The sequence below is a fragment of the Rutilus rutilus genome (genome assembly GCF_951802725.1).
Source record: "Rutilus rutilus genome assembly, chromosome: 6".
In the NCBI taxonomy this organism is placed as follows: Eukaryota; Metazoa; Chordata; class Actinopteri; order Cypriniformes; family Leuciscidae; genus Rutilus; species Rutilus rutilus.
In genome coordinates this window covers 14,921,534-14,946,323 of record NC_140214.1, presented here as the reverse complement: position 1 = coordinate 14,946,323, position 24,790 = coordinate 14,921,534, and the positions used below count along the sequence as shown (strand labels likewise).

At 34.9% G+C, this 24,790-nt stretch overlaps 2 long non-coding RNA genes across 2 annotated transcripts; both read right to left on the bottom strand.

The window, feature by feature from the left end:
• Window positions 1–267: 267 nt before the first annotated feature.
• Window positions 268–4,140, bottom strand: LOC311292038. Its single transcript, XR_014627656.1, has 5 exons — window positions 3,780–4,140; window positions 2,433–2,534; window positions 1,610–1,728; window positions 1,340–1,455; window positions 268–684 (listed from the first exon to the last, which is right to left on the bottom strand). It is a non-coding gene; the product is annotated as an uncharacterized lncRNA (long non-coding RNA).
• Window positions 4,141–7,438: 3,298 nt separating this feature from the next.
• Window positions 7,439–9,308, bottom strand: LOC311291264. Its single transcript, XR_014627535.1, has 3 exons — window positions 9,106–9,308; window positions 7,905–8,978; window positions 7,439–7,727 (listed from the first exon to the last, which is right to left on the bottom strand). It is a non-coding gene; the product is annotated as an uncharacterized lncRNA (long non-coding RNA).
• Window positions 9,309–24,790: the final 15,482 nt, after the last annotated feature.

Sequence of the window (24,790 nt, the reverse complement as noted above, 5' to 3'; positions counted from 1 at the left end):
TCACATAGCTTCCTTTTATTTCACTGGAAACTGGCATACATGCAAGTATGTGCAACTTTTGTTGCATTGTTGTCCCAAATATCATTAACCAGATCTAAATTTTTATGTCCCAAGTAAAAGAATCATGGTAATTAATTATATTTAGTTATTTATAAGTTATTAATTATATGTAGTTATTTTTAAAGAAACAAGAAATTAAAATTTCTCAAAAGAAAATTTCTATTTACTGTACCAAACACCACTTTCAATACACAATAGTCACCATACTTTATTAAACAACACTTTATTGGAGAACAAAGCATAAAGTTGATAAAGTAGCATAAAGACAAATGAGATTCAAGATAAATAAAAATGTGTCTTCAAAAACACGTTAACATCATATGAATCCATTCACAGCTGCTGAAGCCACAAAACGAGTGCCAGATAATCATATTCAGTCACATATGATACAGAAAACAGATTTGATATTGTGTTGGAAAATAATGATTCATTATCACAGCTAAACTGGTTTCTTGCTCTTCCCTGTACGTCTCGATCGTGTTAGTGTTCTTCTTCCTCGTCTAAACAGTTTGTTCAGTTGAAGAACAGAAGAACAGAAGATGTGATCACTGATGTGGAGTAGCTTTTTCTCAACCAGAGGAAGAAGTCTCAACATCCCATTGTCAGGCGTTCTCCAGTCCTGGTCTGAAAGTAAAACAGAAAACAGAAAACATTCAAATGAAGTTGTTTAATGGACAGTCGGGTCAGCTTATGTTCTGCGTTATTTAAAGCAGTGATGGTTTACTCTGGCCCTCAGCGTCCACTGTCCTGCACATTTAGCTCCGACCTCAAACCCTCCTGCCTATTGTCTAGAAGTAAACCTGAAGACTTTGGTTAAAATTTTCAGATGTGCTCGATTAAGGTTGGAGGTTAACTCTTAACTAACCTCAAAAAGTAGAATGCAAAGGGCCAGAGTTGCCTGTTCCTTACATAAATTTACAAAGCAGCAGTCAGTACGTTATATAATATACACACATTGAAGTATTATATATATATATATATATATATATATATATATATATATATAAAAAATATTGCAGCACAAAATAAGCTAAGTACTGAACAAAAACAGTTTTACCCATATCAACAGCAACATATTTTAAAAGATTTTTAAGAAATGCATGGTCTCTTTTGAGCCTTTGCCAGTGATGCTTGATTTCTTTCCAGACAACATACTCTTCTGTCAATTGTTTCAAGAGCTTCACTTGGTCAAAAACCAAGTGATAACCTGTACAATGTAAAATTGTCAACATCAAATTATGTATTACATATTACAGCATTGTTTCAATACAAGACATACCAATGGACTCGCGCACTTTTCTGTCTTCTTTGGGCATCAGATGTTCCTTCCTCACCCGAAACAAAGGACTTATTCGATTAGCTTGCGTTGATATAAGGACTGGTCTTCCTTCTCTGCTGTAAAACAAGATAGTCTCGACTTACTCTATGTGCAATTACTATTGTTCTTGAAACACAAATTAAGACAGTTATAAATAAGTTAATTTACCATATGATTCAGGAGAGAACATTTGATGAGTAAAAACTGATTGCAATATTCTAGAAACTTCACTGAAGGGCTGATCACGGCAAGATTCGCTGCGACTCACTAGTAGCTCTTGTAATGGTTGGCTCTTAAAAGAGCTGTTGAGTTTGATATTGGTAGAGCTTTAAAAAAAGGACTAAGTAATCCTGCAAAACAGAAAGGAAGGTAATTTTAATACATTACTTGCAAATAGTCAGTTTATAACTGTAGGATATGTTTTCTGTAAAGAGTGTTGCATAATTAATTGTTAAAAGCATTTTTATGTAATAAGTTCACTGATATGTGGGCATTTCTATGAATAAAAGTATGTCTTTAATAGCAAGCAATAATCATGAAAAAGATTTACATGCAAACGGGACAGTTATCAGCAGTGTAACTGCTCTGATTATGACAAAATAATCGAGTATCTGATGTCATGTGACAAGTCAGATAAGCTTTTCCACTCTTGCAAACAGAGGTAGGTTATGAGGTGTGGAGAGACATCATGTATTACTGGAACATAAACAGACAGGGTCCAATTTGCAATTAATATAAACTTTCTGACAGTGTGTGTGACATCCGACAACTTTCCAAGAAGTGGCGCAACTGATTTACAAATATCGCGATAAATATGTACAGGAATTGAGGCAGTAGCCAATGACAGCACCAGGAGTAAAAGCTGCAGGATTGTGTACGAGTATACAAATATGTACGAGTATCGTACGAATTTGACAACTTGTTAAATCTTGTGAATTATTAAGACTTTCAGACTATGTTTGTACTGATTGGGCTATGGGTTTTGTGAGAAAAGTTTTAAGAAACAACAAATGCTTGATAAAATGTTTGATTTAGGGTTAAAACCAACACATACCATTGTGAATATTTGCCTTTGCAGCTGTCCGTCTCCTCCGTTTACTTCTCCTCCAACAATAATGGAACGACTGAGTCCGAAAGGCCCTTTTGGTCTTTTCAGCTGAAAAAAGAGAAAAAGAAAATATCATTATGTATAATATATAGGATTATTTAAAGTCCGCGTGAACCGGAAGTTGCAAACGACTTTTCTCCAGTGCTGTGACGTATTTCCCAGTGAAAAGGAATATTGAACAGAGGGCAGGGTTTTACTCTAGTGCTCCTCCTCTCCATCTCTCGCTCATTACAGACTAACGATTTGAGGGGAGTGGTTAAGCGTTTCTCAACCCAAGCCGTCAAGCATACGGCATCAGGGAAGGTCCTCCAATGCAGAGAGGAGGGGCATTTTCAGATTTTGATTAAAGATTACGAAGCCAAAACATTTTTTTCCGTGTTTTAACTTGCACGGATTAATTGTTCACCACAAGACTAGTAATATGCGCTAACAAAGTAAATAGGGTCCATTTTGATTTCAGTTGGACTTTAAAGGGAAAAGTACTGATTTACCTTACAAATATTGGATGTTACATTATAAAGCCTTACAAGCAGGGCAAGTGTTGTGGTTAATATGCATTTACAACAAATATCACTTTAAAACTATCAATACTGAGGTAAAAGCATGGTAAGTTTTGTGATTACTGTCCTTACTAAACCAATCACAGTAAAACTAAGGTTACTGAGGTTTAAAGCATGGTAAGTTTTGTGGTTACTGTCCTTTTACCACACCTATCACAGTAAAACTATGGTTACTGTGGTAAAAGCATGGTAAGTGTTGTGGTTACTGTGCATTTACAATAAGTACCACATTAAAACTACAAATAGTGTGGTAAAAGCATGGTAAGTTTTGTGATTACTGTCCTTTTACCACACCTATCACAGTAAAACTATGGTTACTGTGGTAAAAGCATGGTAAGTGTTGTGGTTACTGTGCATTTACAATAAGTACCACATTAAAACTACAAATAGTGTGGTAAAAGCATGGTAAGTTTTGTGATTACTGTCTTTTTACTACACTTATCACAGTAAAACTAATGTTACTGTGGTAAAAGCATGGTAAGTGTTGTTTTTACTGTGCTTCTACTACAAATACAACTTTGGAACTAATTGTACTATTTTTAATCTGATATGAATGTCTAAGCCTATAGCACGTCACGTGACAGGCAGTGTTAATCACCCTGTTTTGAATTAGAAAGCAATGAAACGCAAAGTCTCCGTGGAGATGGCAGATATAATGGCAGATTAATATCGACAAACAGAAAAGACATGATATCACACATTATTAGGACAGCGTATTTAGGTATTTACTTACCAACATCTGACACACGTGAACTGATGTCAAATATCGCGATGTGTTCGGAACGAGACTTCTTCAGCGCGATTTCCTACTGATAAAATATAATTTAAAAAATATCAATAAACAGCAAAGCAATCCAGCTTCCCTGGCAATAAGACCGAAATAATAACATTAAAAAAAAATACATAAAAATACATAAGATCTCGTGAAAAAAATGTTGATTAAACAGCTTCTCTGCTGCAGCCGACAGGCAGAAAGAATCGTGCTGTTATCACGAAAGACGCTTCCCATTGAAAATACAATAGTTTAAAAAACGTGCTGGTATTACGAAAATAACGAAATAAACGTGTCCGTGGCACGAATCAATAGATTAAATTACGTGGCCATATCACGAACTGCCATGCGTTGTTAAACTCACCGCTGAATGATCACGTGCGTTGTTAAACTCACCGCTGAATGATCACGTGCGTTGTTAAACTCACCGCTGAATGATCACGTGCGTTGTTAAACTCACCGCTGAACGCTCTAAACCTTTGCGGGGACTTTGATATCAGATTGCGAGGGGTTTTAAACATCAAAAACCAGTTGGAGGGCCAGATAAAAATTATCTGGGTGCCGCCATTTGACTCGCCCTGGCATAGATAATATTTTGTAGCCCAATGAGAAAAAAGGGAGTAAATAATTAAAACAAAATGAGCTGCTACGTGTGAAAAGAAACCTGCTTTGGATGTATTATGTTCAGGACAAACGTAATAGCACTGCAATAGATTGGCTATATTAGGTTAAGGACCAACGTAATAGCACTGCTTATATGTTGGCATGTAACGTAATTGCGATTTGCAAAATAGTTTCCTCAGAACGTACGTATTTCATGTGATACAGCTGATGTGTTTCCTGTGACTGTGGGCCTCAGAGCACAGTAATACAGAGCAGAGTCTGACACTTCAGCAGAGGAGATCTCCAGATCCACATGGGTTTGTTCACTTGTAGTGAGTTTACCAGACAGTCTTGGATCTACATCAGACTTTTTGGCGTTTGTTGCACCATCATAGATGAGCACAAGAAATTCAGGAGCTGATCTGGGGTACTGACGGTACCAGTATAAGTTAGATAATCTGCAGAGGAAAAACTACAGGATAATGTAACATCTGATCCCTCCTCAGCAAAAAGCTCTGTTTTCTTCGGTGTGATGTTTCCAGACACTGCAGCTGAAAAAGAATACGGAAAAGGTACATTTGAATTAGTTTTGTTTTAATTAAACTCATCATTAACAATAGATAATACAAATAACATTTAAGTTTACATACATCCAGACTGTATATGAGAATAACTGAATAAATATCCATTGTGTGTTCACTTTAAGATGATTCAGACTGAATTGTTTCTATAGAGTCTGAAGTGATCAGATTGTGTCAGATCTGTGTCCCTCCTCTCTGAGACACTTCATAAGTTTTACATTTCGCACCTGAGGACAGAACAACGATCCAGTTACAATCTCTAATGTTTTTGTCTGTTTTTCATTACAATTAATGGGTGTAATGTATTGTCCCATCATTAACTGATTATTTGAACATATATAGCACAATAGTAAAGTGCTGGATGTGAGAGTGACATCATCTATAATAATTAGTTCAGTTGAGTATAGGATGTATTTTACCAAAATACATAAAATGTTGTTATTAGATCAACCATTTTTATGACCTATAATTATTTTTTTATTTTTTTAAATACATTTCAGTGTTGTTGTTGTTGTTGAATCAGACATGTTGTTTGTATGCACATGACTGTCTTTGAAAACAAATAAAACAGTGCTGGCCTACTGTATTACATACAGTAGATGAAGTGTGGTCAGTGACAGAAGCACCCCAATAGAATATATATAGTTTTTATTCGTTTTTATTTCAGTTTCAGTTTTAATTATTTTACTACATCAAGTTAAAATGATTAAAAATGGTAAATGTTACTTTGGTAACTACCTGAAATAAAAAAGCAAGTAACGAAAATGTGTTTTATTGTTTTAGTTTTAGTTTAAGATATAATAATAACCCTGCTTTGAAGAGCTGAATGATGAGTGTATATCACCCTCTTCTGGTGCCCAATTAGTCATTATGTGCATTATTTGACAGAAATGTGCACTGAAATGTGAGTTTTAATCCTACTCATCATAATAGATTTATAGTAATGACCAAATACATTCAGTGTATGTATTTTAACAGCATATTGATCACTGTGGATTGTTTTGACATTAAATGCCTGTCTAAATATAATTTATAATAGGATAAAGTTAATGTAAAAAGTAAAAAATGGGTAAATCGATTTATGATATGACGTAGAATAGTTTGAAATTATAGACTTAGTCCAAAGACGAATCAAGAATATTTAATAGGGCTTATGTATTTGCTGGGTTTTTGTATGAGTGTTGAGTGTGTTTGAGTCACAGTGGGCTTCAGAGCACAGTAATACACAGCAGAGTCAGACACACACACATCCTGGATTGTCAGAGGAACTGAAGTTGTAGAGATGTTGAGATTGGCATCAAATCTCTCTTTAAACTGTTCATCAGTCTCACCAGATCCGGGAAATTTCTTTAGCATATATTTAGGGAATCCATTTATTTCTTGCTGGTACCAGAAGAGATATGGAAATGAATCAGTGGTTGAATATGTACAGTTGATTGTTACAGATTCCCCTTCAAAAGCGATTTGAACTCTTGTTTTCTGTTCAACACTATCCAGAGAATCACAGCCTAAAATAGAATATAAAAAAAAAATATGTTTTAAAGAAATGTAAAAATCTCACACACATTCACACACACAGTGAATATAAAAAACGAATCTAAAACCACACATATTTCATGATGCAACTTACCCCACAAATATGTGAATAGAAAGATAACCACCCTTTGCCAGTGTGTCATTATGTCTGTTATGCTTTCCAATCTCCAAAGTCATAAACAAAATACTGAGGAGTTCTGAGCCTCTTCTTGTTTTGCCATCTCTGGGATGTAGTCGACCTAAAAACTTTCTAGGAGGAGCTTCTGTTAGATCATCAGCATCATCAGATTTATAATTAGTAAAGACTAGTATGATTTACATCTGTCTGCTGTAACCATATACATTTTTTAAGTATTTAAAAAGAATTGCTCTTCCCTTTTGTCTTTGTGGTTTCTTTATTTTTTAGTTTATTTTTACTTCTTTAAAGCAGGTTGCACATGGATTTCAATTCCACATTAACATCTGCATCATCACTGGTTTATGGTTTTGGATCTGGAGGGAATATATCAAAAGAAATGGCGTTAGTAAAAAATGATTGGATTATTGCATATCAACATGTAACTGTCTGTGAGGTCTGTTAAAGTCTGTTACCAAATTAGCTTAGTTTATTTGTATTATTACTGTAACATCACTTTCACTGGCTGGTGCTTTCTCATATCTGTTTATCAGTTCACGTATTTATAGATGAATTTCTTTATTACTTCTTTTTTGCATTAGATGTTTAGATGCATTTCTGTCTGCTACTTTTCTTTCTACATACACCACCACTGTCTGAACTGCTGTATGATATTTTAAGTGTTTTGTGATGCACTGGCCCTTTTCTGAAACTTTGAGGATAGAGTTTTATTGTTGAGAGGGTTTTTGTACAGTGATGATGTGTTTCCTGTCACTGTGGGCGTCAGTGCGCAGTAGTACAGCGCAGAGTCTGATACTTCAGCATTAAGGATCTCCAGGCTCACATTATTGTTGTTTTGATCAACTTTAGGTTCAAGACGAGGAGGAACATGGTCACTTGTGGTTCCATGTGGATAAATGTATGCAAGGAACTCTGGTTTGGATCCCAGATACTGACGATACCAGTGCAGGTTAGTTACAGCTCCATCATATTTACAGGACAGAGTGACTTTTTCTCCTTCAGATTTAAGCACCTTGTTTTCCAGCGGCGTTATTGACTGTGCAAACGTCTCTCCTGCAAGACAATCATTAAACTTTTTTTTAATCAAACTTACCCATAGAAAGAATCATGCTGATGTATAAGTCAGTTGAAAAAGTTTCAAACAATATTAAAACTCCAAACATTGTAAAAAAAAAAAAAAGAGAGCATGTGATTAAAGGTCAGGTCTAGAATCAGTAAATTTTCTCTTACTTTTTATCAACATTAGCAGAAGCAGAACACAAAGGATCGTCATGTTTGAGAGGAAAAGAGTTTAGTTTGCTTTGCTCTGTATCAGATCTCACAGGCTCCACCTCTGTCAGTGTGAGAGGATGAGAACATTAGTTAATGAACACTGAAGTATATACATATGAATCCATAATATACCACAACCATACTATAATGCTGTGCTGTAGAAGACATAAAAAAAAAAAAATCAAAGCTCATCTAATCATAAAGATTCTCTTCTTCAATATGGTGGATTTTTATGCATAGCCTACTGCTGGTTATTGTAATAAAGACCTATGGGTTTCACCTATACATTATAGTCCTCATTCATTACAGTTGCAAATTAGATTAATTTGATGAAATTATAAAACATTTAACCTAACACATAATTTAACTCTTTAAAGAAGACAATGTTAAGTGTATATCGCCCTCTTCTGGTCTGTCATAACTTTCCACACATGCACATCTTCACAAAATAGATTTGAACAATAACCAGATTCATGGTGTTTCATATTGTTTTAATGGTAGGAGCATTATGAAATCAATTGAAAACAACAGTAAGGGAAGACTAATGCAAATGTAAATTAACTAAATGTAAAATTAGACAATAAACTGAATGTAAACTTTTAAATAAAAAAGAATACATTTATGGATAAAAAGGTTTCTAAACATGAAATCTTAGGCTAGGCGATTTATTCTAATATAAATTGAAATTGCATAATGATGTAATTTATGCCGTTACACTGTGAGGGTTTTTGTATGTGTGTTGAGTGTGTTTGAGTCACAGTGGGCTGAAGAGCACAGTAATACACAGCAGAGTCAGACACACACACATCCTGGATTGTCAGAGGAACTGAAGTTTTGCTGAGATTTGCTTGAAATCTCTCCTTGAATTCATCCTCATTTTGTCCTTGGGGATTTCATTTACTTTCTGCTGGTACCAGAAGAGAGTCGGGTTTGTGTTAGCAGTCTGATATGTACAGTTGATTGTTACATCATCACCTTCAACAACATATTGAATCTGTGTATGCTGATCAACTTTGTCTTGAGAATTACATCCTGAAATAGAATTGAAACAATATGAATAAAATTTTCGCCCATTGGCTGCAAGGAATGTGCACAAAGACACAAAAGGAAAATTCATTTTAAATGTATAAAACAATCATTGTTTGATAGTGCTACTCACCCCAGATATATAAAAATATGATCACAATGGCACTTCTCCAGAGTGCCATCATACACAATTGAAATGACCAACTATTGCCTAAAAGCAAAGATGTTGTGATCCTCTTCCTCTTTCTGCATCTGTTAAAGCAGCAATACATTCAAGTCATTTGATCTGACTGCAGGAGGAGCCTGTGCTACAGTATTAGCCAATGACGACTGTAGATTATGTAATATGTAGTACTATCACTTCATTTTTGTATAGGTTATGTATAGTAATGAATCAATGTATTTGATTATCTTATATCACTTTTTATTCACTGAAAATGACAGTACAGTATCTTATTACACTGCACTTCAGAACGCTTGATTCTGATTGGTTAGTCGTGGCATTCATCATCAGTCTAATATTTTCTTATATGTACTATCATCCAGCAACACTGTATATCAGTCCGCTTATCTGAGTAACTGAAACCGGCGCTTCATAAGTTCAAATTCATTTAACAGTTGTTGCATGCCGAGAAATGTAAAGCAAATTAAAAGCATTAAAAGCAAATTCCTCATCCAGATTATCATAGATTATAACAGTCTAATAAATATTCCAGTGCACAAATGTTTGCAGACGTTACACACATACAGTGGGATCTTAAATTAATATTTCCCACCAACATCACAGATTATGCCACACTGTGGCCAACTTCTGAAATTACATTGTTTTTATAGATTAAAAAAAAAAAAAAAAAGTGATGGCAGCTCCTGTTTGACTTGTAAAGTTTTATCCTTTTTTAATTTTTGAACTGTAGTAAAAAATATGTATATATTAATTTAATTTGTATTTTTAATTTTTTTTAAATGGTCACATATAAATGTAGAAAACACATGTGGTTTTGCTGCGTAGAAGTTTGATTATATTCTACCAAGCAAGACTATTTTCTGTTAGTTTTTCAGTGTGAGACATTTAATGGTCAAGAATAACCAATAATAGTATTGTTTATGTAAACCAAATGTTAACTAAATGTTTTGTCAAAGTAATCTCCTTAGTCATAATGATTGAAATGTAGTAGTAATTAAAGAAGTAGAAATTAAGATGTGCACTGAAAGGAACCTCATGAAACGTGATATCCTGAACATTTTGTTGTTTCTTTGAAGTTTTATAACAGGCCTAATTCAGCCTCACACAGGTGTTACCACATATTTTATTATATTAGATTGGGGTTGTGATTGTGGTTTTCACTAGATTCGTTCAAAGTGAAAAGAGCTTCAGGTTTTTGTACGACGTGTTTCATGTTTTGTATCACTGGGCTACAACTCTCAGAGCACAATAATAGAGAGCTGAATCTGACAGACGTACAGCAGTAATAGTGAGTTCAGTGGATGTTCGTGATGTAGTCGACTGAAACCGATCATCAGAGGTGTCTTCATAAACATTAGCACTATAGGATCGTGCACCTTTGTATAATAAATACTGCGGTTCTTTGTTTGGATACTGTCTGTACCAGTAAAGCCAAACATATTCACTACTGGAACTATATGAGCAGCTCAGCTTGACAGTTTCTGTTTCTTTAGAGTTTTTTTCTGTCCCTTTATCTGGCTCAATGTTGTCTCCAGTCACCAAACCTGTCAACAATTAAAAACAATATTTTTGATTTGTGAAAGCAAACTTGACAAAATACTTTTGCAAACACATTTCAAATCATGTTTTACAGGAATACAAATTACTAAAGTAAAATAAATTTTGCCTTTAGGGTTTGAGAATTAAAATATTTATGTACAGAATTTCATTAATTATTTAATAATTAATGTACCTGTTCCCACAATGAGAATAAGTATGAGGCATCTGTCCATGTTGAATCAGATCAGCTCAGTTCTCTGTTGAGGCTCTCAGTTCTCTGAGCTGTAAGTCACTGAAGATCACACAGAAACACACACAGGATCTTCCTCCTCACTGAACTTCCTGCTGCTGTTTATGATTGTCATTTAACTATAACTACACAATTTGTATTTTATTTATTAGACAATTTTTTGTATAGAAAGATGTTTGAAGATTTACAACACATGTAACATGAGAAGCAAGTTATTTAATCTGTCTTGATGGAGTTCAGCTCTCTCAGTGTGTGTGTGTAACATGAAAGTGGTGATGATGATGCAGAGTGTATTTGAATTTCTACAAAAAGTATTCAAAGGATCTCCTCAATAAGTGCCACAATAAAGTCCATCTATTGGCCAGTGAAATACACTGTATTCTGTACACTGACCTTTATACCAAAGTTCTTAATTTATTAAGGCAACATGGCTTAAATATTTAATGGCTGTTTTTTACTGTCTGATTTTCTCATATCATAAACATGAATATATTAACTAATGAAAATATGAAGAATTTGTCATTTTTATAGGGTTATGTTTTCTTTTATAGCTAAGAATCAGTTCAATATAATTTGTACAATATAAATGTATAAAATAATACTATGAATGACTGTATCTCTGAATGTGTGAACACTGCCATCCTGTGGCAGACATGTACTGTACCTGCACTATATATTGCACAATGAGACTCATGAGATGTTTTATTGTTTGTTTGACAGTTTTTCTGAATTACATAAAGGGCAAGTAAATAGCGATTTAATGTATCTCTAACTGAATGTAATGTAAATCTTTCACATTGCCACACAAATTTACATCTTACAATTAAAACAAAAGAAAAGAAATCTGTGTCTACCTTTTGTTTTGGTACCTGTGATTTATTAATTGTTTCTATTACTTTTATGACATCATACTGTAATTGTCAGTTACAGTTTCTTTCTATCTATCTTCATCTCTGTCTCTGTGTTTCTCCTCTTGTCTCTCATTGTAACAGGTTTTTGTACAGTGTTCTTGTGTTTCCTGTGACTGTGGGCCTCAGAGCACAGTAATACACAGCAGAGTCAGATACTGTAGCAGAGGAGATCTCCAGATACACATGGTTTTGTTCCCTTTTTTCGACTTTAACAGAGAATCTTGGATCTACTTTAGACACCTGAGCTTCTTTTGCACCACTGTAGATGAGTTCAAGAAATTCAGGTTTTGATCTTCCATACTGACGATACCAGTGGAGATAATCATCTTGAGCTCCAGAGGCAGAAAAACTACAGGATAATGTAACACTTGAACTCTCCTCAGCAAAAACATCAGTTTTGTTTGGTTTGATGACATTTCCAAATACAGCAGCTGAAACAGAAAAGATACATTTGTACGGTTTTAGTGAGATGTTTTTTTAAGAAAATTTATGTTTCACAAACAAAATCTATCTATCTATCTATCTATCTATCTATCTATCTATCTATCTATCTATCTATCTATCTATCTATCTATCTATCTATCTATCTATATAAATAGCACCTACCAACTGAAGCACAGAACAGAATAACTGAATGAGGATCCATTGTTCAAGTGTTCACTGTGAGAAGAGTCAGACTGAATCGTTTCGTCCTCAGTCTCTTTCAGACACGATGAGATCATGTCAGATCTGTGAACTCTGAGTCCCTCCTCTCTGAGCAACATCATGTCTATATTTCACACATGGGGAACAGAAGAAAGAGCCAATCACACTCATCAGTGTTTTCTCTTGTTCTCTCTGTGCTATTAATGTATTTTACGTGTGATTTTGAAAATATGTTTTATAGCAAATATGTTTATGTCCTGCAAATTAAAATTCTTTGAAATTTCCTTTCAGTTTCCACTGAATTTACAAAGAATGCAACATTTGAAAAGTTAAAAAATATATACATTTTCACTCTGGGTATGTAATTTTCCAACCCCAACATATTAGGTATATAGTGCTTATTTTCTATTAAACTAGATGTACCGCATGGCGGTACAAAATATGACCGCCGCTCAGGCCTGCACTGGCTTTCCACAAAAATAAATGATGTGGAGCAATTTGGCTGTATTGCGTGTTTATGTATATAAGTTGTATATTTTAAAAGACTGTCTGGAGTATTCCTGTGGATCATGGATTATTTAGAGTTTTGTAATTATTTGCTATTACTATTAAGTTTTATATCAAAAGTCATTAGTTTAGACACTTAACATCCGTAATGTGAAAATGTCACATTCATAACAGTGGTTTTCCCTACATAATGTATTATAAAAATGAGTTTAAAAAACACACTTATTGTGTTCAAGCAAGTCTTTTTCATGCACATTGGTAACTACAAACAGCTTTTTAAACAAAAACAAAACAAAATTAAACTCATTCCCACTGTAGTAGAACACTTAAGTAAATGTCCCATTGAAATTAATGGGATTTTATGGATTTAGGTGAAGAAAGTGTACACCTAATACATTTTGGTCTGTACCATGAAGAGAAAACTGATTCAACTATATAAACTATATATTTTCTGAAAGCGTAGACTCTCAGGATGTGATCTAACATGGCATGAAACATGTCCCACCCACCTCATTAGTATACTGCCCAAGCATAACACATTGGGTATTGGTAAATCGGGTATATGGCTGATACCTAAAAAAAGTAGTAGTATGTGCATGTCTGTCTGTGTGTGTGTGTATGTGTGTGTGTGTTTGTGTATGTGTGTGTCTGTGTGTGTGTGTGTGTGTGTGTGTGTGTGTGTGTGTGTGTGTGTGTGTGTGTGTGTGTGTGTGTGCGTGTATGTATGCGTACATGTGTGTGCGCGTGTGTGTTTGTGTGTGTGTGTCTGTGCGTGTGGATGTCAGTGTGTGTGCATGCTTGCGTTTGTTTGTATTCCTGCATGTGTGTGTGTGACAGTATCATCCTAAACCAGCAACCCTTCGCTCAACAGCACCATCTACAGGCCGATGAGTGTACAGTCACTAAATGTGCACATAAATGAATTTATTTTATACCCCCCCATGGATGAAATTCTACGAAACTTAGCATACCCCCAGAGGATGTCAAGTTAATCATACACATGAAATATGGTGCAGTTCTGAACATCTCAACTGAAGATAGGGGCGATTAAAGCAGAATAATATTGCATTTTCATTTTTTATGGGAAGGGGCGCAAATCACTAATGAGTGACTATGGGCTAGGTTGATGTGGGCCCTTAAGACCAACATACCATAAAAATTTCTTCATCCTCGGTGCCACGGTTCAGGTAGTTATTTAGGAAAAACTGCATTTTTTGGGTTTGGGGGGGCCCAGCGCGGAGGGGGAGTGGCCCCCGGGGACCAAACGAAATTTTTCCGTAAAAGTCTAGTGGGGCTACATGCCCACCAAATTTCATGTTCCCCGGTGTTTCGGTGTCCCTGGTATCGTTGACGAAAAATTCAGTAGATGACAAAAAAAAAAAAAAAAAAAAAAACTTTGACAATCCCTATATGACCGCTTTCGCTAGCTATGCTGTGCCGTTGCACTGTGAGGGTTTTTGCATGAGTGTTGAGTGTGTTTGACTCACAGTGGGCCTCAGAGCACAGTAATACACAGCAGAGTCAGACACACACACATCCTGGATTGTCAGAGGAACTGAAGTTTTGCTGAGATTTGCTTGAAATCTCTCCTTGAATTCATCCTCATTTTGTCCGGTTATAGAGAATTTATTTAGCATGAACTTGGGGATTTCATTTACTTTCTGCTGGTACCAGAAGAGAGTCGGGTTTGTGTAAGCAGTCTGATATGTACAGTTGATTGTTACATCATCACCTTCAACAGCATATTGAATCTGTGTATGCTGATCAACTTTGTCTTGAGAATTACATCCTGAAATAGAATTGAAACAATATGAATAAAATTTTCGCCCATTGGCTGCAAGGAATGTGCACAAAGACACAAAAGGAAATTTCATTTTAAATGTATAAAAGAATCATTGTTTGATAGTGCTACTCACCCCAGATATATAAAAATATGATCACAATGGCACTTCTCCAGAGTGCCATCATACACAATTGAAATGACCAACTATAGCCTAAAAGCAAAGATGTTGTGATCCTCTTCCTCTTTCTGCATCTGTTAAAGCAGCAATACATTCAAGTCATTTGATCTGACTGCAGGAGGAGCCTGTGCTACAGTATTAGCCAATGACGACTGTAGATTATGTAATATGTAGTACTATCACTTCATTTTTGTATAGGTTATGTATAGTAATGAATCAATGTATTTGATTATCTTATATCACTTTTTATTCACTGAAAATGACAGTACAGTATCTTATTACACTGCGCTTCAGAACGCTTGATTCTGATTGGTTAGTCGTCAGTGTTGTAATGTAACGGAGTACAAATACTTCGTTACTGTACTTAAGTAGAAATTTCACGTATCTGTACTTTACTTCGTTATTTAAATTTATGTCAACTTTCACTTTTACTCCACTACATTTCCTAGATAAAATGTATACTTTTACTCCGCTATATTTCCACTAAGCATCTTCGTTACTCGTTACTACAAAATAAAATCGGAAGAAATGTGTGCAACTACAATAAGGGAGGTTTGGCGAATCACTGCTCCTAGATTGCAGTATGCACGCTCCGCACGGCGCGCGCTCTATTTCAGCGTAATGCTTGTTTGTTGCCATGCCAAAGGAGGAGGAGGCACAACTGAAACCGCCATGGAAGCACGAGCACCTGGAGCACGTTTAACCAGAGCTGCCAACTCTCACGCATTCTCCGTGAGACACACGCAATTGACATTTTTCACACGCTCTCATCATGCCACACATGCATTTTCTCACGCACAGAAAAATCGCGAAGCAAAGAGGACACGGAGACCGACAGACTAGATAAAAGCAAGTTACTTTATGACAACTTACCGAAATGTATATTCCTCATACATAATATCGATCAATAAGTGTTTTTCATCAGCGTGAAGAGGTCAATAACATAGCTGAAGGACAATTATGTCACATTTACCTCAGGAAAGCCATTTAATAAACATAGGCTAGCCTATAGCACAGTTGGCAAGAAAAAAAAAAGCTATAGAGAGTATTTTGCAAAATATGTGTTCTATGTTATATATTTATTATATTTTTACTTATATCATTAAAGGTTTTATTATAATAATAAAAAACGCATTATATTTAATTATTTTTAACCTTAAATAATAGCCTACTACCAGCTGATAGGGCTCTCTGTATGTTTACAGCATTAGGTGAGTTGTTTTTATTGTTTGGTTTTTTTTTGAGAAAAATTAACGCCTATCTTGTGTAGCCTACCTAATATTTATACAAATGAGTCAATATTAAATCAAATCACAATTGAATTGAAATAATAAAAAAGCGTAGCTTACCAGAAATTGTACCATCTAAACATTGTAACATGTCACTAAACCTAATAAAATTCAGTTTAATTACAAAAATGTTATAGTGACAATCACAATACACTAATATTGTGATGCAATTTTTTTTTACAGCTAAAGGTACATGCAGTGGGAAATAAACGATAAAACAAATGTCCTACAGTACAGGCTACACAGTCCCTCCAGTTTTTCGCATTTCCGTGATCGCTGAATTCAACGCATAACCAAAAAAAAAAAAAATTTTTTACTTTTACTTCAATTACTTAAGTACATTAAATATCAGAAAATTACTTTTGATACTTAAGTACAGTATATATCAGATACTTTAAGACTTTTACTTAAGTAATATTCTAAAAGGTAACTTTCACTTCTACCAAAGTCTTTTTCTAGTACGATACTTGTACTTTTACTCAAGTATTGCTTTCTAGTACTTTATACAACACTGTTAGTCGTGGCATTCATCATCAGTCTAATATTTTCTTATATGTACTATCATCCAGCAACACTGTATATCAGTCCGCTTATCTGAGTAACTGAAACCGGCGCTTAATAAGTTCAAATTCATTTAACAGTTGTTACATGCCGAGAAATGTAAAGCAAATTAAAAGCATTAAAAGCAAATTCCTCATCCAGATTATCATAGATTATAACAGTCTAATAAATATTCCAGTGCACAAATGTTTGCAGACGTTACACACATACAGTGGGATCTTAAATTAATATTTCCCACCAACATCTCAGATTATTCCACACTGTGGCCAACTTCTGAAATTACATTGTTTTTGTAGATTTAAAAAACAGTGATGGCAGCTCCTGTTTGACTTTTAAAGTGTTTCCCTTTTTTAACTTTTGAACCGTACTAAAATATGTATATATTCATTTTTTTTATTTTTTTTTATTTTTTTTATATGGTCACATGAATGTAGAAAACACGTGGTTTTGCGGAGAAGTTTGAATTATATTCGAGCAAGACAATGTTCTGTTAGTTTTCAGTGTGAGACATTTAATGGTCAAGAATAACCAATAATAGTATTGTTTATGTAAACCAAATGTTAACTAAATGTTTTGTCAAAGTAATCTCCTTAGTCATAATGATTGAAATGTAGTAGTAATTAAAGAAGTAGAAATTAAGATGTGCACTGAAAGGAACCTCATGAAACGTGATATCCTGAACATTTAGTTGTTTCTTTGACGTTTTATAACAGGCCTAATTCAACCTCACACAGGTGTTACCACATATTTTATTACATTAGATTGGGGTTTTGATTGTGGTTTTCACTAGATTCGTTCAAAGTGAAAAGAGCTTCAGGTTTTTGTACGACGTGTTTCATGTTTTGTATCACTGGGCTCCAACTCTCAGAGCACAATAATAGAGAGCTGAATCTGACAGACGTACAGCAGTAATAGTGAGTTCAGTGGATGTTCGTGATGTAGTCGACTGAAACCGATCATCAGAGGTGTGTGCATCACTCCAGGATCGTGCACCTTTGCGTAATAAATACTGCGGTTCTTTGTTTGGATACTGTCTGTACCAGTAAAGCAGAACATATTCACTACTTGCACTATATGAGCAGCTCAGCTCGACAGTTTCTGTTTCTTTAGAGTTTTTTTCTGTCCCTTTATCTGGCTCAATGTTGTCTCCAGTCACCAAACCTGTCAACAATTAAAAACAATATTTTTGATTTGTGAAAGTAAACTTGACAAAATACTTTTGCAAACACATTTCAGATTATGTTTTACAGGAATACAAATTACTAAAGTAAAATAAATTTTGCCTTTAGGGTTTGAGAATTAAAATATTTATGTACAGAATTTCATTAATTATTTAATAATTAATGTACCTGTTCCCACAATGAGAATAAGTATGAGGCATCTGTCCATGTTGAATCAGATCAGCTCAGTTCTCTGTTGAGGCTCTCAGTTCTCTGAGCTGTAAGTCACTGAAGATCACACAGAAACACACACAGGAACTTCCTCCTCACTGAACTTCCTGCTGCTGCTCACTTTCATCCATATGTTGTATTCTGTATTCTGTATAATATTTGTTTGTATTTTTTAATAATTGCACTATTATAGAATTTTGTTTCTAAAATGATTATATACATGCAATATTGGACAATCTGAAGAGCAGCTCATTTTAAACAGTCTTGGCTGAGATTGAAAAAATTTAATACATTTTAATTTCTATAGTTATTTTTCTATTATATAACTGCAATTCTATTATTATTACACTATAAATGTATACTATATGTTTCTCTATGTGAATGTATGTGTATCTGCCATCCTGTTGTCATGTTTTGTGTTTGTTTGTTCATGTTTAGAGTTTGTTTTTGATCAGTTCTGTTCATGTCTGTTTCTAGATTAGTTTTCTCTGTGTTCAGTTCATGTTTCCCTGTGTGTCTGTATTCCTGTCACCGCTTCATCATTATCCCGTTAGTCATGTCGCTGTGTCTCGTTTCTTTGATCACTTCTCTGTCTATTTAAGCCCTGTGTTTTGTCTTGTTCAGTTGTCTGTCGTCGTTGCGTTTGGATCTGTTTTTCTTCATCTCTGACCTTGGATCTTCATCAGACACCTGAGCTTCTTTTGCATTACTGTAGTTGAGTACAAGAAATTCATGGTTCTGATCTTCCATACGGTACCAGTGGAGATAATCTGAAGTTGAAGAGGAATAAATGCAGGACAATATAAAAGCCTAACCCTCCTTCTCAAAAATTTCTGCATTCCCTGATCGATGATATTTCCAAAGACAGCATCTGAAAAATAAAAAGTATACACAGTAGATTATTGTGAGTTAGTCTGACTGTCTCTGTCAGACATAATTACATCGTGTCAGATCTGTGAATTCCCTCCTTTTGAGCCGTCATTCACACTGAGTAACAAAAACAGAATCCAATTACGCTCATGTTCGTGTTTTATGTTGTACTGCAATTTAGTCTATAGGCGTATGTAATAAACCTTGTAAATCCTGCAAAAGAATTTCTCCTGCAGTTTGATCAGTCCCAGTTTCTCTCAGTTTCCATTCCATTTAATGAATCAGAATATACATTTGAGATTTACAAAAAGACAACATTTATTCTGAAAATGTTTGTTGTATTAAATGAAAATGTTAATTTTCCAAGTTTCTCTACATCTCTTAAACATGAAATCTATTCATGTTTAAGACATTAAGAAAACAGTTGAACACCTGTGTTTGCCTGAGAACAACACAGCTTCTTGTTTTGTTGCATAAGCATGTGACATTTTAACAATTTTTGAAGAGCACATGGAAAGAAAGGTAGAGATAAAGCTGTTAGACTGAACCACGTGTGTATAATGAGGGTCTAAATGTAAGTTTGGGGGAGCCTGATCATTCTGTCCTGTCAATCATCACACCAGCCGTCCAGCTGTTTACCTTTATTTCGGGCGTCAGAAGTGAACTCGTGAATGTTGTTTCCAGATTCTGATGAATAACTAAAAAAATCTTCAAGTGGGACACATGAATTTATTTATACCGTTTTCTTCTTAATGAGACAGGAGAAGTTTGGTTGCATTCAGTGTGTGGTTTTTATAATAAGTTCCTGACAAAGAGTGTGAGATCTCAGCGCCCACATATCAGCAAATGATACTGATCTCCCTCTACTGGCTAGCTGTAGCTACTGCATGATGACAAAATATTTACCATAAGGTTTTTGTATGAGCATTGAGTGTGTTTCAGTCACAGTGGGCCTCAGAGCACAGTAATACACAGCAGAGTCAGACACACTCACATCCTGGATCATCAAAGGAAATGATTTTGAAGATGTGTCGATGTGTGCATTAAATCTGTCTTTGAACTCTTTGTCTTCATCTCCAGTTTTACCAGCTCTGTTCAGCATATATTTAGGAACTCCGTTTGCTTTTTGCTGGTACCAAAAGAGTGTCGGCGAGAACTGGGATTGATATGTACAGTTGATTATTACAGCTCCACTTTCATAAGCAGTTTGAACTCTTATATTCTGCTCAACATTGTCCTGCGATTCTATTCCTGTAAAACCAAATCATGAACAACATCAGGAAAGATATATAATTAACATTCAGAATAACTTGAAAGAGAATTAAAAATAATTAATCACAAAACACTTACCCCAGACATATATGAAAACAATGATCATTTTTTGAATCCAGTGTGTCATCTTTCTGGTCTGATTTTAATTAAGTCTCATCTAAATCTAGATCTTATTCTCACCCCCGATCTATGTGATACAATGACTGTAAATACTGTAGGCTAATGAGCAAGAGCACTTGATCTACACTAGTGTCTGCTTGAGGAGCTTTATTTGACTCCTCCCTCTCATTTGGCTCATAGTTTATTTCTTCCTTTCTTGTGGTGGACAAAGAAATACTTTTCTGCTCATGAAATTAATATTCATTTTCTGCCTGCATTTTTAACATTTTCCACATTAAAATAATAATAATTTAATGGAAAAAGACTAATTATTAATAATGAATTAATGATAATTAAAATGTTATAATTAATTAAGGTGCTTTGGGACTGTGCATTAAAGGAACTACAAAATGATGTCTGAACTTATTGTTAGTGTTTCTCTGATGTTTATAGCCCTCAAAACAGTTGTTATCCTTTTTTTATTACATGTTGTGTACTTTCAAGCTGAATATTGTGGTTGTGATTGTGGTTTTTACTAGATAATATCAAAGTGAAAATATAGCGTCAGTTTTTTGTACGTTCATGTTTTGTATCACTGGGCTGCAACTATCAGAGCACAATAATAGAGAGCTGAATCTGACAGACGTACATCAGTAATAGTGAGTTCAGTGGATGTTTGTGATGTAGTCGACTGAAACCGATCATCAGAGGTGTGTTCACCATTCCCCAACCGTGCATTTTTGTATAATAAATATTGCAGTTCTTTGTTTGGATACTGTCTGTACCAGTAAAGATAAACATAATCACTACTTGTATTATATGAGTAGCTCAGCTTGACAGTTTCTGTTTCTTTAGAGTTTTTTTCTGTCCCTTTATCTGGCTCAATGTTGTCTCCAGTTACCAAACCTGTCAGCAATAAGCACATAAATTTTGGATTTGTTAAAGCAATGTTGACAAATACTATTACAAACATATTTTACAGCACTTTTTACACACACACACACACACAAAAAAAGGTTGTAAAACAAACTGTAATTATTTATGCACAACGTTTCATCAGTTACTCAGTAAATAATGTACTGTTCCCACAATGAGAATAAGTATGAGGCATCTGTCCATGTTGAATCAGATCAGCTCAGTTCTCTGTTGAGGCTCTCAGTTCTCTGAGCTGTAAGTCACTGAAGATCACACAGAAACACACACAGGAACTTCCTCCACTGAACTTCCTGCTGCTGTTCACTTTCATCCATATGCTGTATTGTACATTGTATATAATTTAATTGTGTTTGATAATTCTTTTCCCCACCATTTTTAAAGATTCTTCAAAATGATTATTTTGTACATGACAATCAATGCTTGAATCCTTCTCAGCAACTACATTTGTTTCGTCTGGTTTAATGACATTTCCAAGTAGCTGAAAAGAAGAGGTATGTTAGCTTTATGGTGCTTTTAATTTAATTTTATATATTTTCTTAAAAAAACTAAAAATAATCAACCAAATAAGTATACATTCCAGAGACAAAGAATAACTGAACAGAATAACTGAATGAAGATCCATAGTACAAGAGTCAGACTGAATCGTTTCATCCACAGTCTCTTTCAGTCATGATTATCATGTCATATCTGTGTCACGTGTCTGTTCTGTCTTGTGCTGCACATGGGTGTTTGTTGTTTTGTGCCATGTGCTCTCCTGTCTATTGTCTAGCCCCTCCCATCTTGTTATCTGATTATTGGTTAATTTGTCCCACCTGTCTGTCTCGTTACCCTCCTTTGTTGTTCCCCTATTTAGCCTCCTTGTGTTTGTAGTCTTGTGCTGGTTCGTTGTCCGAGTTACCTGTCTTTGATGTTCCTGTCTGTTGATTATCTGAGTTCTGAGTTTTCTGTATTTTTTGTCTGTGTTTGTTAATTAAATCTCCTCTGCACTTGAATCCTCGTCTCTCGCTCACTCGCCCCGTGACAATCTGGAGTCCCTCCTCTATACTTCAAGACAGAAGCAAAGCTTTATTTTGAAATAAGTGTTTTTGGGGGGCCTGGATCATTACTGCTACTATTATGTGAAACAAAATTATCTGTCGATGAGATAGGTAAATTCTAAGTGGTAATAAATAATTATTGGGTACATAGTGGATTTTTTAATAATTAGTTAAAATGAACTTTAGTCATAATTTGGTGTCAGACAGTTTGTCTCAGTATAAGCTTTAAAAACAAAATGATGCATCACAATCTTTTGTGCTATTCATTGTTTGTTGTAGCAATATGATTTATCTTGTGATCAAAATGTATTGATTGCAAGTTTGTATGTTCATAAAGTTCAAATCACATTATCGCTTTATACACTGAACAGATTTAATTTAGGCTTTTATTCACATATAAACATTCATCAACACACACATCAATTATGGTAAACGGAAGCTTAAGCATGTTCGCTTGATGTGTGAGAATGAGGTTCCTTCTCGTGTTACAGCACATTTGAGATTCTGCAAGAACCAATGAGATTCATTCTCGTGTGTTATGCAGCACGTTTGAGTTTCCTCAAGGACCAATGAGGTTCCTTCTCGTGTTACAGCACATTTGAGATTCCGCAAGAACCAATGAGATTCATTCTCGTGTTACGCAGCAAGTTTGAGTTTCCTCAAGGACCAATGAGATTCATTCTCGTGTTACGCAGCACGTTTGAGATTCCTCAAGAACCAATGAGATTCATTCTCGTGTTACGCAGCACATTTGAGATTCCGCAAGAACCAATGAGGTTTGTTCTTGATGAGGTTGTTGTTGAGCTTCTGTTTATGTTCGCTGATCAATGTTTATATGTGAATAAAAGCCTAAATTCAGTCTGTTCATCATCTAAAGTGATCAAGTTTCTTCAGAAGATCTGGACTAAACCGCTCAATTCACATGGATTAATTGTACGATGTCTTTGAAGCATCAAAGTGGTATGCGTAGCTGCCAATGGAGGGACAGAAATCTCTCAGATTTCAATACAAATATCTTCATTTGTGTTCCCAAGATGAACAAAAGTCGTATGGGTTTGGAACAACTTGAGGGTGAGTAAATGATGACCGAATTTTCATTTTTGGCTGAACTATTTCTTTGTGTAATACTTGGAAACACACTAAAAATGCCTTTTTAACACACAGTTGCAACCCTAAAACCTTTTATTCTTTTTATAAAATCCTATTCACCTCACACAGGTGTTTGCAGTTATTATCTCACATTGAGGTTTTGATTTGGTTTTCATAAGAGCATCAAAGTGAAAAAAGCTGTACGTTTTTGTACGACTAGTTTAATGTTTTGTATCACTGGGCCTCAACTCTTAGAGCACAGTAATAAAGAGCTGAATCTGACACAGACACACTACTAATAATGAGTTCAGTGAATATGCGAGAAGTACTTGACTTAAATCGAGGATCAGAGCTGTGCCTTGTAATGCTTGATCGAGCTCCTTCACGTAATAAATATTGAGGTTCTTCATTGGGATACTGTTTGTACCAATACAGACGTACATATTCACTGTCTGAATCATACGAGCAGCTCAGCGTTACAGACTCTCCTTCTGTTTTGATGATATCGGTCCCTCGGTTTGGCTCAATTTTATCCACAGCCGTCACATCTGGAAACATTAAGCACAATATTAACTCTTTTTGTCTTAAGTTAAACATTGTATATCAGTAAAGTGTACAGTTGTTTTGAAAGGAAATCAATAAAATAACAGACAGTGTTTTAAAAGTGTTTTTAAGCTGTTGCTAAATGATCTGAAGTAAACATAAATGACACACCTGACGCCATAATGAAAACCAGCAGCATGTATTTGTTCATGGTGAATATGATCAGATCAGTTGTGTGTTAAAGCTCTCAGTGCTCTGTGCTCTTACTGTGTGTTACTGATGCTTTCTGCTGTTCACTTATCAAGACATTCAGACACTTCCTGATCTCTGATGGTAAAACCAAAGCTTTGAACCTTCATTAATAGTATGTTTAGTAGTATTATTTATGAAGAAAAAAAAAAAAAAAAAAAACTTTCTGCTTTTGAGTCTGTTTTCTTTTTCCATTAAAATGTTGTTGAAATATTATTAATTCTGTTGTTCATTGTTGCACTTTGTGAATGTCTGAGAACACTGACACTTTGTTGCTTGCACAATCTGTTGGATGTGATAATGAATTGAAACTATTATTCTACTTGTGTATGGATTTAATGTAATAATGTAACAATGTTTAGGATGCTTCATTCACTTTTTAATGTCATATTGATAAGTCTTTGTCTCTGTGTCTATTGCTTGTTCTCAGTGGATTAAATAAGGAAAGGTTTTTGTACAGTGTTCTTGTGTTTCCTGTGACTGTG